This window comes from Hyposmocoma kahamanoa, unplaced genomic scaffold (genome assembly GCF_003589595.1).
Source record: "Hyposmocoma kahamanoa isolate Upper Pololo Valley unplaced genomic scaffold, ASM358959v1 88, whole genome shotgun sequence".
NCBI lineage: Eukaryota > Metazoa > Arthropoda > Insecta > Lepidoptera > Cosmopterigidae > Hyposmocoma > Hyposmocoma kahamanoa.
In genome coordinates this window covers 10,329,307-10,337,451 of record NW_020654466.1, presented here as the reverse complement: position 1 = coordinate 10,337,451, position 8,145 = coordinate 10,329,307, and positions in this window count along the sequence as shown.

The following is an 8,145-nucleotide window of genomic DNA, read 5'->3' as shown; positions in this document are numbered from 1 at the left end:
AAAATCAAGTAAGTATATCTCTTGTACTTATTATATCTCCAAACACTAGGTACTCTTCAAACTGAAATAACCTTCTTAAATCTATATTTACTATCTAATACCAACCGACATGTAGCAATACACGAGCCAAAGTAAATAAAGCCTTGAAGTTCCCATGCAGATTTCCAAAATAGTCACTCTATTTTAACAATAGAATAAACAGAGATATGGAAATAAAATGTATTTACATTAATTTACCGGAAGGAGCTCTAACATTGTTAACGAGCTACTATTTGTGCGCATATATATTTAATAAAGGTCAAGGAGACACTATAAACTTGATTTATGTTTCGGAAGCCTTGAACTAGCCAAATTTGGTTATGAGTAGAATTTCGTGACGTCCTCACTGTACTTAGAAGTAAATAATAAGCCCTAGGGATGCGCTATTCGTAACTAAAACTACTCATATCCAAGTAATAGAAGACACTGCCGGCATCTATTTCTCAACAACTACAATTTGAGGATATTTAAGGCTAAAGTGAATAGGTATTTTTAGATTAACTCCGCTTAACCCAAAGTTCCATCAGCTCATTCCGCTCGTTCCCTTTTACCATTGGATATCCAGGCGTACGGCTAGATATCTTCTCTTTCTTCTTCTTCTCTTTCTTCTTCTTCTTCTCTTCTCCTTTCAGGTGTAATAAGCGCTTTTCGTCATCTTTTATTATGCATACAATAGAATTATCCGCCTGCTACCATATTTCCAAGCACACAAAACCCGAGTATCTTTAAGGTGCGACGGAATATTATGGGCAACTTCTGAGTGAGCTCGTTCCATCGTAGACCGTAGTTTGTTCCAGGGCTAGGAAGTCGTCTAAAGCACGTCAACTTACTTAAAAAAAAACAACATAAGATGACATAAACAACACACAACATAAAAAACAACAACATGATACATATTTTACATAAAAATAAAAAAAGTTGCTCGCTGAAGTTGTTAAAAATAATAGATATTTAGATGAATAAGGTTGAATATTTTATTCAAAAGCCGCTGCCTCTGAGGTGAGACAGAAATTTAGATTTATCCGTGGGAACCTGGCGTTACGTAACCCGTATCTACAAGTATGAAGTGAGGCAAATTATGATTAAATAGAAAAATATGACTAAATAATGGCGAGGTTACATGAGAATTAATTTTAAATTTAACCTTTTGAATAATTTAAAATGCAGTCAGGTCTGTTGTTAACAAGTAAAATGTGGATGATATTGAAAAACAAGATGGCACTTTAGCCTTGTAAAACTTAAATATTGACCTATACGATATTGCTTCAGGATGGTTAATTTTAGAAATAATTCCAAAATGATAGCCCATTTAGTAAGTAATTACAGGTAAGAATTCGTTGGTTATTTCTACCTTGACATAAAGCCGCTTTGAGACCCCGGTTACGTAATAATTTATAGAGGTTTAAAATGCGGGCTCTGGAGCCACCTCCCACTGAATGCCCACGTCCATTCTCTACCCACGTAACAATGCTTACCCACCCCTAAGTTCGTTCTAGACACTCCCCTTAGATTTATCGCTATTCTGAATTAAACTAACAGCACACAATATCACAGTAATGTAATAAAATTATTTTGTGAATGCAAATGCGAGTAATAAATTTATTAATAAGTAACTTCATTTAATTTCAATTAATTTACAGGAAACTTGAAAACAAATATATTTGTAATTTTAACTGTAATCATGTTCTAAAAAGTAAAATCCGGTTACTACAAAAAAACCCGTAGACTTAAAAGATTAATATAAAATACGATCAACAGCAAGAAAAATTTTAACTACAACTGTATAAAAGTTTTCAGTTTTTATAAATATAATTATAGACTGAAAAATTTTAACTTTGTTAGTGAAAATTGAGTGTTAGGTTTAATTTCGCTCTCGTTTAGTATCTTCAAGAAATTCGAACATGAATGTAATACAACGTTCGGGATATCCGTCAACTTGACCTTGTGGTGATCTATCGGGGAAAGGGGGAAAGGGGAGCGCATTGCGGCATTTCGAGGCTTAACCTTGCTTGGGACTACTGTGCACTCACAGAATTTTCGCAAAGATTACAAATATTCCCTCTCAGAGCATTCACACATTTGCCAAACTTCTCATTGTACGCTACTTTATAGTTAGATTGTGATACACATATTTTGAAACTTTCCTACCGAGGTGTATACATAAAGCTATATACAATATGTTCTAAGCTTACCTATTGCGTTTACAACATTAAATTATTGCCATTTACACAGAATACAGACGGAAGAATTTGTGAGACTGTAAACTTAAAATAAACATTTCAGATATGAAAACAGTGCTTGTATAATTGCCTGCAGAATGAAGGAATCTATCCACTAGAAGCCACTAGATGTATCACATGTGTGAACTAGTTCAATATGAATCATTTCATAAACTTGAATTTTAGTTCATTCATATGTTATTAAATATGTTGAAGACGCATTAATTACGTATGAAGACTATACAGTGTGTTTTAGCGGGACAGTATGGGGAAATCCGCAGCCAGAGGAGATACTAGAAAACCGTCTTATTTATTTACAAAGAAATCATTGTCCATAAAAAGGAATAATATTGACTATTTTTTGTTTTAATGCTGACCTATTTGACTGGATGAAAAAACATTTTATTAAATTTGTCTGACTGCTGCTGTCCTCTTTTTTTGTGTTCAAATACAATGATATAATCGTTACAAAAAACTGATTCGATCAGCATAAAATATAGTTAGTGAATTTTATTCGTGTAGTTCTTACTTTCCCTGTATATCCTACGGTTTAGGATTTCCCCATAAAGTTTCAATTAAATAAACAGACTGTATTTCTATTGTGATTACAACAAAAAATGTTATTGTTCCCAGAACAGAGTGTAGAAAGACATAAGGTTTTTACACAAACACATCATATTACAACAGTAATTCTAATAAATCAATTGCTATTGCAGGTGTTTCAACCGTTTATCTGTTAAGTAACTATTACGTCACCATTACCTACACACCCTCGTCACTCGGAACATTTTTTTAAGAGCAGAATAAAAATTGTGCCTTCTTCACGGAAAGTCAAGTGGAAGTGGGAGGCCGTGACACGTGTAAGCCTTAGCCTCGGGTGCGTACTGCGTATTTGCGTAGAGGGTAGAGTTCGTAGCATCACGCACGCGGGGCCGTGACGTCACCGCTCAATGGCGCTCTACGGCGACCTTCAGACGAGGCGCCGCCGAGCATCCCTTGCCAATAAATCGTGATCCCCCAAAGATAACCACTTCCACAAAGCCGATCAATTTGCCCATACAAAATTAGGTATCCAGGGTCTTTATAACAATGGTCACAAATGACCTTCACAACACCTTCAAGAGCGGTCAAACATAAAACTCGTCAAAAGTAACGCAGGGGTTTTTTTCTTTGCTTTGCTTAGCAAGATTAAGATAAAAAATCGATAAGATGATTTGGAACACACATACGACCTCAATTTATATGTTATTGATAGTATACGCTGATGACACAGTTCTATTATTCAGTGCCCCAAGTTGGAATGAAATCTTTACACAAGCTCAATTTGGTTTTAACTCGGTAACCGACTGGCTTAGAGCAAATGCCCTGACACTTAATACTACCAAAACTAAATACATCACTTTCTCCTACAATATTTCCTCACAACCTGTTGAGAATGCTTACTCAATAGTAGTTCACAATTGTGTTGGCCCTCGATCTCTTGGATGCCTCTGTACTTGCTCAAAACTGGACAGCACAAGCAATATTAAATATTTAGGTGTCATAATTGACCAACATCTCAATTTCAAACAGCATATAGTGGCGCTAACTTCTAGAGTTCGAAAATTGATTTATGTTTTTAAAAATTTAAGATACTCGGCCAGCAGCGCCCTTCTCAAATCAGTTTATTTAGCCCTTTGTCGATCACTGTTACTTTACTGCGTTACATCCTGGGGCGGTGCACATAAGACCGCTCTGATACACCTGGAAAGAGCGCAGAAAGCTGTTCTTAAAGTGATCAACTTTCGTCCTTTCGATTACCCAACCCACAAATTACTAAACGAGTGCGATGTTCTATCTGTTCGGCAACTGTTTATCCTGCAAATAATTTTGAAAAAGCACTGAAATACTCCATATGATTACATGACTGTAACTAAGCAAAGACGACACGATCCCTTTTCATCTCGTACACAACTCCGCACAGCACACTCACATAGATTCTTCTGCTTCCTTGGCACATTCCTTTATTTTAAAATAAATTCTACTTTGCATTATTTTCATATGAATAAAACTGAATGTAAAAAGACCGTCAAATTTTGGCTTAAGAGTAAAACCTACAATGATACCGAGGACTTGTTGGAAGTTATTTCATAATTTATATTTATATAATATGTAATTTTAACTACTTATCTTTTATAAATTGTAACGACTTATAACTACTTATCTTTTATTTGTTAAATTTATAAAATCTTTATTTTTTTTTAAGCTTTGTTATGAAAAATGCACTATTATGCCTAAAATACAGGTACACATGTACTTAGTTTAGGCATCGCAATTGCACTGTTAGGCACTAAGACTAAAATGTTTAATTTTACCATGATTATTTTATATAATTTAGATTTTTTTTTGTTTTGTTTATTACTGTTTATTTCAATATTTTATCTTCAATTACATTGTTTTCATTATAATTGTATTAGATTAAGTAATATTGAAATAAATTTATCTTTATCTTTATCTTTATACCTTACCAACGTCTTGAAAAGTTATGTGTGAACTTCATATAGTGTAACATTCATTAAACAGTTGTGTACTTGCAAATATACTTATCTTTTATTTATTATTTTTACTTTTGTTTGGGTGTTTATTTATATGGTAGAAAAATTCACAATTGTCTATTTTTATTATTACTTTCGTTACCCGATGCAGTTTTTTTTCTAAAGTCCGGCCGATTTACTTTGTCATTCACTTTGAAAATAAAAAATATCAGCTGTAATTTTTTTCATTAATTTGTTTTAATTTCCTACTAATACAGGTTTATTTGTCTAATGATGCGAGGTTGATTTTTCGTTCTTGTAAATTTTGTAAACTTTAGTTAAAAAATTTTATTATTCATCAATGTTAAACTATTACAATTTTTAAATTTACAGCTGGTTCTACAAATTCATTTTATAAAATTTAGATTTTTTTCAATAAAATTGAGTAAGGTTGTATTTAGTCGATGTTAAATCCTGTTACTTTAATTGATACTTTGTCTTATTCATATATATATATATATATTTTATACTCTCACTTTTCTGTTCCGCTAAATGGTGTGTATTTTCTGCAATGTTATAATGTTCGTACAATGAAAAAACCCAAAAATAATAGATAATTAGAGTGTGGAACCTTGGAAACGAAAATAAAAATCATAAAGCAATGAGGCGGAAACTAGTGTCATCAATCATGTTCCCGAGTTTTGTCATAATTATTTGCAGATATCGATGACGTACGAAAAGCGTACGAAAAGCTAATTCCTGCGTTGCTTTGACGAATGCTTATCTTTTTTTAAATGAAATACTGGGTCCCTTCCTTCCTTCAGTTTTACCTGTTGTAAAGTGAAGATGGCGACGACGAAGGCACACTTTCGCCAAACACTTTTTTTTTTAATAATACTAAATGCCGGGACGAATAAGTCGTGTGCCTGGTGGTAAGCAACACGCCTGTTCCTAACAGTTGCAGTGCCTCTCAAATCTTTAAATCTGAGGGGCACTGCCACTGCGCCCGGCACCCTGAGACATAAGTTGTCAAGTCCCATGTGCCTATAATTTCATCAGCACCCTTGCCCTTAAAAACCGGAACACAGTAATGCTGACATTACTGCTTGGCGCAGAAATGCGTAAGGTGGCAGTACTTCCCTGGACGAACTTTTTCACAAGCAGCTCTACTGCTACTAAATTCCACCGCTTAGATATTAAATAAAGCGCTTTATGAGATTTTAGGAATATTTATCTCAAAAGGGTGAAATCCCTCGCCGTATCTGGTAAAGCGTTAGGGGAAAGTTAAAAAGTCTTTAATTCTTATAACATAATAAATTTAAAATTTCACGAATACGATTAGTAATACTTAACTTAAATAATAACCCGATTCCAATTGCATACAATACTTTATATATACACACCATCATGAGTTACACGAAACCACGTATCTTTTAAAAATAACCTGCATTTAAAAAATCGTTAAAATATTTTTATTTTATTTACATGAGACGCGTGCAATATCCCTAAAGGATTCCTGTGTATTGAAAATTCTTTGTGGCGTGGTGTTTTTGTCTTTGTATATTGTTGTGTTTTTAAGCGAATGAAACTCAAATAAGAATGTATCTGGCAACTTTAAAATTGTATCAATAAGCAAATAGTACGTCGACACAGCATTAACTAAGTGCGCATATTTACGCATTTTAAATCTATTTTGGGCTATGACTGCTCTGCGTTACGGAAACGTATATATAAAACAGAGTTTATTCTATCAGAGCTGATCGATGGGCATACGTTTACTCTATCATAAATTCATAAATAGGGTGTTCTAACTTGAATGCGCAGAACGCGTAAAAATGACAGCTAGACCAAACTTTAAAATATTAGATAAAGCTACTTCAGATAGATATGATTACAAATTTCAAATTAATCAAACTTTATTTCAAAAATAACTTTGAACACTGAATTAAGTTAGAAAATAAAAACAATGTTCATTGTAAAACGTAAATAGGATTTCGCCTAAACGTTTTCTTTTGCTTACAAAAAATTATCAATGTCAGATAGTATAATAATCATATTGTCCAAGTTCTGTATTATATGACGTCACACTACTTTTTCTCGTGTTGTGTTATAGACTCGGACATAACAACGCTTACGCGATCTCGTCCGCGATGGTCGATGACGCTAACTAACGGCGTGATTTGAACACGTCGGTACAAACACAAATTATGCGTAGCATTGTGACGCAAAATGGACACATACTAGTTTGATTGGACCCTTAGATCTAATAGCCATTCAATATCATACTGATTTGTAATCATCTCTATTAATTTCATAGATTTTTCACAAATGACGCTACGGCAAAAAAATCGTAAGAAACTAAAAAGAAACGCAAGATCTGTCACAAGCAGATACCAAAATTCGTAAGGTTTCTTGATTCGTTTCGTAGCTCACCTGAGAGGGCGTCAGGCACTGTATGCTGAAGGCGCTGGTTAGAATCCAGCTGGATCGAAGCAATTTTTCTTGACGTTTAATCTTTGTATTAATAATTATAACAAACTAGTAGTGGAGTAATTTCACAAAGAAAGAACTGAATAACATAGCAAAACATCGTGATATTGAAACTAAATAAAACTATACAATAACCAATTAAATCTAATTTTAATTAAACTTACTTTAAACAAAATCAGTCACCGTATAATTACTTCTAGCTAGATATAAGCATATCAAGATAATATTTAGTGTTGCAAGTTGAATTTGAAATGCGCAACCATCTGAAATAAGGCTGTGGCCATGTAGCTCAAAATATTGCATATGATTTTTTTAAATAAACCTTAAATTTCACCGTAATATAAATATTTAAGCAATAAAGAACGTGGAAGGCAAAATATTGATATGATTCATTTGTTTGAAACCTGCGAAAGGAAATATTCATTGTTTAATTTCAATTTCCGGGACACGATTACACAGATTATGAAGGTTGTAGCCCTGAAAGAGACTTTTATTGTAGCAAAAACAATACTACTAAAAATATACAAATTGTGAAATCAAGCACTAATTGAGGTTATCAGTGCAAAAGTGGTGTAACCCACATTGAAATTTTTTTCTACGATTTTGCTTTAAATTATATTACGTAATTATTTTATATTTGGAAGCTAATTTTGTTCATAAAATTAATTTAAGTAATTTTTCAATATTATTAATACTAATACTATTTAAATATTAAATATACCTATATACATAGGGCATTTATGATTACTATCTATATTCTATATGCTTTTCATATGGAAACACTACTTTTGCGCTGATAGCCTCAACTTAAACATGTAGAAAGACAATATGTAATTTTTCTTGCATACAGAAATAAGTCATAAATGTTAAATGTGATGTGAATT